The sequence below is a fragment of the Lynx canadensis genome, chromosome D3, assembly GCF_007474595.2.
Source record: "Lynx canadensis isolate LIC74 chromosome D3, mLynCan4.pri.v2, whole genome shotgun sequence".
In the NCBI taxonomy this organism is placed as follows: domain Eukaryota; kingdom Metazoa; phylum Chordata; class Mammalia; order Carnivora; family Felidae; genus Lynx; species Lynx canadensis.
The window spans coordinates 9,214,096-9,223,252 of record NC_044314.2 but is presented as its reverse complement, the minus strand read 5'-3'; the positions used below and the strand labels follow the sequence as shown (position 1 = coordinate 9,223,252).

Sequence of the window (9,157 nt, the reverse complement as noted above, 5' to 3'; positions counted from 1 at the left end):
GTTGAGGTGTATGCCAAGTGCTATTGGATCATGGAGGAAGGAATAAGGAATTCTTTTAGGTATTCCAAAGAAAGCTTTCCAGGAGGGTGGGGTTTTTGCATTGGGGTGGGGGGGGCTGCTTGTTTTCTAGACTTGCTTCAGTACTGTCATTCTGGGAATTTTATTCACCAGACTCTTATCCCGTATCATTCTAGATCGCTATTTTCTCCCTCAAATTCTTACCTTGTTGTGCTGGATTTACTGCATTGGCTGGGACCGCAAGACAGTTTTGAATAACTTAGTTTGGTGGGCATCCTTATCATGTTTCTAACTTCAATAGGGATTTTCCTGCTTCACCATTTAAATTTTCTATTATTATTATTTTTTTCAAACCTGAAGGGGACATTGAATTTTACCAAATGATAATTAGGAATCTATCAAAGTATATACTTACTAAACTCTAAATGCTGCAAATCATTTTAAAAATAATATTGCCTAAAGTAAAGCATTCCAAAATTAGTGGAATAATAGCCATAGCCCATATCCATATTATACTATTAAAACAACTGAGTTTAATTTACTAATATTTTACTGCTACTTTAGTATATTAAATTGATTGATATGTGCTATTTTGTTTTGTTTCTGTGAGTGATTGGGATATTTGTGTCAAGTATATCCAGTATTGATAATCTAGTCTACTAGAAAGAAAGATATTATCCAAATTCTGGTCTCTAGAAAAATTTAAAGAACACAGAAACAGCATATCTCTTCTTTGTGATTTTAGTAGAAATCACCTACACAATTATCTGCTTGGTTGGGTTATAGTTTCTGTTTGCTGTACCTTACATTATCTTATGTATTTGTTCTCTGTCTTGCTAGGTTTACTTCTAGCACCCAGAAAGCAAGTACTTTCTTAATGTGGTATCCCTCCAGAGCACCACGTAAATATACGAATAAATACATGCATTCAGTGGGCACTAAATAAGCCATACCGTAAGAAGTGCGGGGTTTTGTTACCCACAGAGGCAACTGATACATACCCATGTATATGTTGCCTATGTATGTAATGTATTTATTATAGACATTTTTAAGAGATAGAATGTAGGGGCGCCTGGGTGGCGCAGTCGGTTAAGCGTCCGACTTCAGCCAGGTCACGATCTCGCGGTCCGGGAGTTCGAGCCCCGCGTCGGGCTCTGGGCTGATGGCTCAGAGCCTGGAGCCTGTTTCCGATTCTGTGTCTCCCTCTCTCTCTGCCCCTCCCCCGTTCATGCTCTGTCTCTCTCTGTCCCAAAAATAAATAAACGTTGAAAAAAAAAATTAAAAAAAAAAAAAAGAGATAGAATGTAGACAGTGAAATTTTAAAACTCTCACACAATCTGACATTCTGGAAAATCCCTTTGACAATTTTATATATGCCCTTCCAATTACATATGCTTTAGCAAATTTACAGATCATGCCGGCACCTGTTAAAAAGTGCACAGGGGTGTAGTGGGCTGAATGGTGCCCTTGAAAGGCATCAAGTCCTAATCCCTGGAACCTCAGCAATGTCAAAATAGAGAGTAAAGATTTTGCTTATACGGTTAGTTAAGGATCTTGAGGTGCTTTTCCCGGATTAGACGGATTGGTCCCAAATACTTTCACATATGTCCTTATAAGAGCAAGACAGAGGGACTAGAGGGGCAGGCAAAATGAAGACAGAGGCAGAGGTTGGAGAGATGGGGCCATAAGCAAAGGAACACCAATGGCTACCAGAAGCTGAAAGAGGCAAAGGATAGATTTTCCCTGGAGTCTCCTCTGGAGCTTCCAGAAGGAAAGGCCACTGCCCAACACCTAGATTTCAGACTTCAGTCCTCCACAACTGTGAAAAACACGTTTCTGTTGTTTTAAGCCACCAAGGTCTTGGTAATTTGTTACAGGACCTGCAAGGAACTGCTACAGGAACAGCGTATTGCCTTAAGCATGCTTCAAGAATATGAGTCCCTGTATAGGATTTCTTCATACATTTATACCCTATTTAACCAACATCTATTTCATTAGACATTTAAGCTATTACTAATTTCTCTGTTATTAAAAAAGGCTTAAATGAATACACTACACCTTTTGTATAGTTGGTGGTTAACACAGGTTACGTTAGAAAACAGGGGCCGGGGGGAGGGGGGGTGGGTGGCTCAGTCTATTAAGCATCAGACTCTTGATTTCAGCCCAGGTCTTGATCTCAGGGTCGTGAGTTGTTCATGCTCCACGTTGGGCTCCACACTAGGTGTGAAGCCTACGTACAAAAAAAGAAAAAGAAAAAGAAAAAGAAAAGAAAAACAGGGACTTTAAACAAGCCACTGCCTGACCCACACCTGCAGATATTTTGACCTAATTGCTCTGGTCTGGAGCTAAGTCATAAGTCAAAATTTTTTCAACAAATTATATGACTTTATGAAACATAAATTTTCATGAGAAAATATAGGATTTGACTACTAAATTAACCACATGCTGGCAAATTTATGCAAAGAAATTTCTCAAAATGCCTCATGCACCTCAAGAGCTCTTCACCTTATAGAAAATGTCACCAAAAAATTCAAGTTCCATATAGCTCTTAAATGACTGTGAGCCCACTGGTGTTTTCAATTTTTGCGTTTCCTATCATTTTATACATGTGCAAACACAGTAATGGGAATGTCTGAGTTACAAGAGCACACGTGCAGCTGTAGAAAATATAAATGTATGGAAGAAATACTTAACAACTTCATAATTCCGGTGTTTCTTCAGTACCAGGGGCACAATTAAAATAAGACCCTTGAGGCCTTCCGCTTCTCACGCCAGTTCGAGATTTGCAGCACTCACTAGCCCGTCCGTCTCGGCTGGGGAGCGCTCACTGCAGGATGCGTAGCCAAACAACTGCCAAAAGGGGTATGATCAAATGTTGCACCTTGTCAAGGGAAGCACCCAGATGCCAACTCACTGAAGGCAGCTCTTCCACTGGCTGCGTCTGGTCTCTGGGCAGGCTCCCCCGGCAGGTGGTCTGATGTCACCTGCACGGACCATACTGACTTCTGATTTTCACAAAATCAAATTCACAAAATTTTCACAAAATCACAAAATCAAAACTTTCACATTATACTAAGAGAGTGGCTTTATAGCAGAACTTGAATTCCTATGCAATTCTCTTTCAAAGAAGCATGAATCTGTTAAATGGTTTTGCATTTATTCCATAACTATGAAGTTGAAATAAATGAGTGGCTGGAGCTATTATGGCCTTGTTAGACAAACAACGGAACAAGGAATTATTTGACCATTATATAGCAGATTAGGAACACATCTGAGACAAGTTGTCAGACCTTTTATAAATACCAAGAATAATTATATTCATATTCCATATATCCTTTGCCTTGTGAAAATACTGCATAAAACGTTAATTGTTATTAATTATAATAATGTAAAATTGAGTTTGGGAAGGTGCAATTAGAGATTGTGAATTTTTACCTAAATCTTTGTATATTTACAGATACCCAACTATAGAATAAAATCATTAAAAAGTAAAACCTTGCACTTACAGAGAGTGGATTTTTTTGGTCATACATAGTAGGCTTATATTTTTACCTATGACTTTTCTACATGCAAATTCAACACATAATCATTATAGAAAAATTACCAAAAAAAAAAAAAAAGAAACCCACCTTTGATTAATAAATATTTCCCAAAAGGAGCATAATTTACAGATCACAACCTGATCATGAACTACACCCACTGAATCCTGCCTCTGTCAGGGCAGAGCTATCTCTCCAGGTCCCCCACGTGCTTCAAATTGTCCAGAGTGCCATCCTCTGTCCTGGAGGCTTGTACATGTCCTGAACTTGGGGCTGGGAGGCTGCCTGCATGGGCTCGGCTCCACAAATGCCTGTGCATTATTTCAGGACACAGACACACATCATTTCACACCAAACAAATGATACTTGCATGGAACAAGTATCTTTGGGGAACAAACAAGACAGACAACTCACTACTCGACTTCCCACACTCCTGGTGTGAGGAAGGACAGCGCTGCTTCTGCCAGAGTCTCATGGTTTCTGCACTTCAGCTCCCCTTCCTGCCCACCCGTGGTGTTGTCTTATTTGGTCTCTCAGTGTTGTGTACATACACCTCAGCTCTCTCTCTTACCCTGAGATCTGCAACCTGCCGACTTGGTAAGTCAGTTTGTAGTCATTGTTTTTCTGACTTGGCAGGGAATGACTTACAGCTGAAAAATTCCACCCACGAAGACACAGGGAGAAATTTCAGGAGGGCTGGAAAGAAAAGCACATCTGTTCGTACTTAAAAATGTTTTCTTTCCAAAAGTATAAGGATGCCTTGTAACTTATGTGAAAAGTTCCTCATACATGTATGTAAGATTTTATTTTAATGTTAGAAAGAATTGGAAGCATAAAATAAGAATTACAGAATGTTCCTTTCATACTTGACAAAAGAATTTCCTGATTCCTAGTAAGAAGTTGGCATCAGATTGGATTATATGTGTGGTGTTAAAATATGAATACACATTCACATGGTGAAACTATAAATAAATGAGTGTAATTAGTAAAGACAGGAAGAAAAGGGAACTATGTTTACGGACTGGGCAACTTTAGGATAATCACAGGCATCCAGGAAAAACCTGACAGCTACACCTGACCAGCCCTAAAGATCAATGGAGAAGTGAGAAGTGTCACTGACAGAATACCTTTTAAAACATCTTCTTATGTACAGATAGTCTCACAAAGCATCTATGTGTTGTACATGAATGCATTTTATAAAAACATTCATATTCATACAGAAAAATACATATTTGAAGTTTGAAAAATCTATATCTCTTTTTTAATGTTCCTATCTCTTAGTTTGGGTCCCACTAAAAGCAGAGCCCAAGACAAGGACTTGGGTGAAGATTGGATAAATGTAATATATTTGAGAAAAGGAAGCACACAATTAAGGTTATACCTGATGTACAATCATAGAAGGCAATTAGTGAATAGAGTCCAGCAAGAAAAAAGGATAAAAACTTGTCTACAAATAAAAATAGTTAATGGTAACATTAAGAAATTTTTGGCAGGAATGTGCCCAAAGTTACTTAATGTTTTACTGATTCTGTGGTATGTTGGAATATGATGCTTTAATGTAAAACATTAAAGAAAATACTAATATAAAGTCTTCAAATCTCTTAGGCTGCCGGTTCTGCAATTCTCTAGCTATGTGGCTTTTGATATTGATTCAAATTTCTCTGAAATATTAGGGAATTTTATTAGCTGATCTGTATGTTTCTTTGTGGATCTATGTTTTATGGTTTTACATAGGTAAACTGGATTTGAGTACTTTAAGGAATACGTCAGTAAGTAACATTGGTCATGTAAAATGCTCTTTCCATAACCATGAAAAAGTATTTTAGAAAGACAAAGAGAATGTACATCTACCTCTAAAAACCTGATAATCTCATTTTAAGTGGTATATAGAGCAAAGCTCTACATTAATTTCATTCCATCAAAGTATTCTCAAAACATTTGGTGCTTTTCAAGTATCACCCTAAAATACTTAGGGATCCTTTCCTCATTTCTGATATATAGTCCATTTTTGTAGTCGCAGGTTTTCAATTGTTGCTTATATCTCAGTTTTCACTTAAATCAATATTAAATCTTCCTATTAAGCATTGGTATTTAGTAATAAGACTATTCCTTATTTTTGCACAAATTCCAAAAGTGCATGTTTTTTTTTATCCTTTTCCAAAATCCACAGTCGAAAGTCAAAAAAGAGGATTAATGGACAGCTTTGAAAATGATGAAGGTAAAACTTTTAGCCCATGGAGAAGTGTAACTGTGTAACTTTTGTATGTATGAGGAGATAAACATGTGCCTTTTTGTATTCTGTGTTAAGTATATTTTAAACTTCCAAGGAATTAAAGTTGTTTTCTTTATTCACAGTAAAAGGATATGAAAGATACATTTAAAGTTACCACACAAGTTAATACTTTGGTTCTATATCTTAGATATTCAACACAAATTAGGAATCTTCCTCTTTAGTCAGAAGCTGTCCACTTGGTATTTTCTACTTGAGGTTCTAATAAAGAATGGGAGGTGAAAGCAGAAGGAAAATAAAAATGAAGCAGAAATCAACCAGGATCGCCATCATGCAATGGTAAGAGTCTTCATACCTGGGTAAATAATCCGAAGGAAAACAACCCCTAAGACATTGGAAAACCACCAGATGGTTGGTTACTATGTGCAACTCAATTAGGACAACAGGGAGATCGTCTCAATTAGCGTGAAGTTGAAGTAGCATTGCTAACTCTTCAAATGCATCATAACCCGTGTCTGACTTTAAAGAGAAAAACAACAGATAAGGAGGGAAACTGAAAGACTTGTCACCATAAGGCATAATAATGCATGGCAGATCATCTCAAACATATTTTGCAATATTATAAATGATATTTTTGTAAATATCACAATTAAATACATGTAATAACTAAATACACACATTCTACCTAAATATTAATTTTACTACTTTGTATACATAAACAAGTAATCTAGGATTTGATCTGTCTTGAATTATTAAAAAGCAAGTTAATTATATGCTAACTTTAGAACAGAAGCACATTCCTATGAATCAACACTGGATACATTACATGCAGCTAAGGAAATAACAGCATTAGATGATGGCATGGTAACAGAAACTAATGCACTTATGAGAGACTTTACTGCACAGAAAAAAATAATTTTAGCTAAGAAACAAGTAAAACAGAACCTACAGAATGATAAAACCCTTCTATCTCATTCTGTAAGATTTACCAAATTCTGGCACACAACCAGACAATAAGGGCACACACAAAAAACATACAAAGTGCCCTCAATAAATTTCATTTATGAATACAGATGCAAAAATCCTAAATATAATAGTAACACATCAAATCTAGCAGCATATTAAAAGAAAAATACACCAGAATTGAAGAAGTTAAACAAAAATGCAAAGATGTTTAGAAGGTTAAAAAAATATATTATTGTAATTTACCATATGAACTAATTTTAGGAAAAAAGCATATGATATTCTCCCTAAATGACAAGAAAGCACTTGGTGAAATTGAGCAAACATTCCCAACTCCAAAAACAAAAACAAAAACTCCGGTGTTCCCTTAATTTGATAATGGTTATATAGCAACCCAATAACAAACAATATAACTACTAAAGAAAACTAGAAGAATTTCATTAAGTCAAGGAAAAAATCAAGGATGCACATTATTATCATTATTTCGCATTTCCCTAGAATTCCAGCAAATGCAATAAGAATATAAAAATAAATAAAATTTAAATTATTGGAAAAATAATCCAAACTAGCATTACTAGTAAATAATTTAATTGTCCACCTAAAAATCCAAAAGAATTAGCTTAGCTATAATAACAGTTAAGAGCACTCAGTAACATGAATAAATATAAAATCAATAGGCAAAAATCAATAAATATCCTATAAAATAGCAATATTTAATTAAAAACCAATGAAAGGAAAGCTCAATTTACAATAGTAAACTACGTCATACATAGGAACAAACAGAAGTGTCTAAAAACTTGATGAGGAAAATTATAAAACTTCACTAGAAAATTTAAAAGTCTGAATCCAAGGAAAGACATATTTTGTTTGCGGATTTGAAGACTCAACTTTTTCAACTAGTTGTGTATTTCAATCTCCTGAATTTATTTATTCAATGAAAATCTCCATAGTATTTTTAAATGAGAACTTGACAAGATGATCCCAATTTTCACTTGAAAAAAATAAATGGGAACTGTCGATTTTATTTTATAAGAACTATGAGGAACAATTTGCCCTAACATTTGTTAAAACAGACTCAAAAGTTACTGAAAGAAGTTAAAGTATGATACCAGCTTAAGAATAGATAAATATATCCAGGTAACAGAATTGAAAGTACAAAAGAAGACACAAAGATATATGGAATTTCATTGTAGACAAAGGTGTTATTTCAAATAAATAAACTTGAATATGAGATTAGGAGACACACACACATACACACCATTTCAATCTTCAATTCACACCGTTTGCAAAGTGAATTCTAGGCAGGATAATAAGGTCTAAAAAACTATGAGAAAACAAAGAACAATACTGATCTAACCTCTTACCTTACAAAAGATTAATGGCAAAAGCCGTAAGCAGAAGATTGACAAATTTGAAGACATAATAATATGAAGCTGCCATGGTGCAAAAGACATTACAAAGTGAGAAGAGAAAAATGCAGAGAAACATGAACAAAGGCTGATACTCATAGAAGAATCATCTTCAAAACCAACGAGAAAAAAGATAAACCTTGCAACAGAAGATTCATAACAGGAACAAGTCAGAAAAACAAAAGGAAAAATCATCATGAGTAATCAGACGAGTGCAGATTGAGGCCACGAGATACTACATCTTGTCCATCAGGTAAATGTAAGTGAGGAACTACTGGGTTCTACTCCTGAAACCAATACTACACGGTATGTTAACTAATGTGAATTTAAATAAATTTGTTAAAAAAATAAAATCATTTGAGGAAAAAAGTGTAAAGGCTGATTACAACTGGTGTTGGTAACAGCATGGGAATTTTCACCTCCCATTTTTAAGAGTTCTAGATGGACAATTTGACAAAATATGTCAATAAAAATATGTATTACTTTTTATTCACTACATCCACTTTTGAAAATCTTGTCTGTAAAACCATTCACTTTACAAGGTGTGTAAAACAAGAATTTTCAAAGCCATACCTATAAATAGAATCTTTAAATAATTTGTTGTGAGCCATACTATAAACCTTAGAAAGAAGTAAAACTCATTGTCTATACAAAAAGATCTGGAAAATATAATGTTACTCAAAATGTATGTTCTACTTAGAGAAAACAAGGATAGTTACAGAAAATGTTAAAATATAAGCTATTCACTCCATCACTGCCTAGTGGATGCTATCTGCCCTGCTGTGCTTTCTCTCATACCTATAGAACGCAGACAAAACTCATTAAAGAGGAAATTAATTTGAGGGACACCCATTCTCTGCACAAATCTTAAATCTACCTGTTTGTTATGTGCTTTGTACCAGGAGCCAGGACAAGAAAGGAGAGAGAAAACAAAAATGAGTAAGATTCACTATTATAGTCCTGGTGAAATAAAAACTTGCATTGTAAAAAGGGGAATA

General features: G+C 35.2%; 1 long non-coding RNA gene across 1 annotated transcript; it reads right to left on the bottom strand.

Annotated features, from left to right (window-relative positions):
* Window positions 1–2,532: 2,532 nt before the first annotated feature.
* LOC115528673 lies at window positions 2,533–8,255 on the bottom strand. Its single transcript, XR_003973343.1, has 3 exons — window positions 8,115–8,255; window positions 6,143–6,306; window positions 2,533–2,868 (listed from the first exon to the last, which is right to left on the bottom strand). It is a non-coding gene; the product is annotated as an uncharacterized LOC115528673 (long non-coding RNA).
* Window positions 8,256–9,157: the final 902 nt, after the last annotated feature.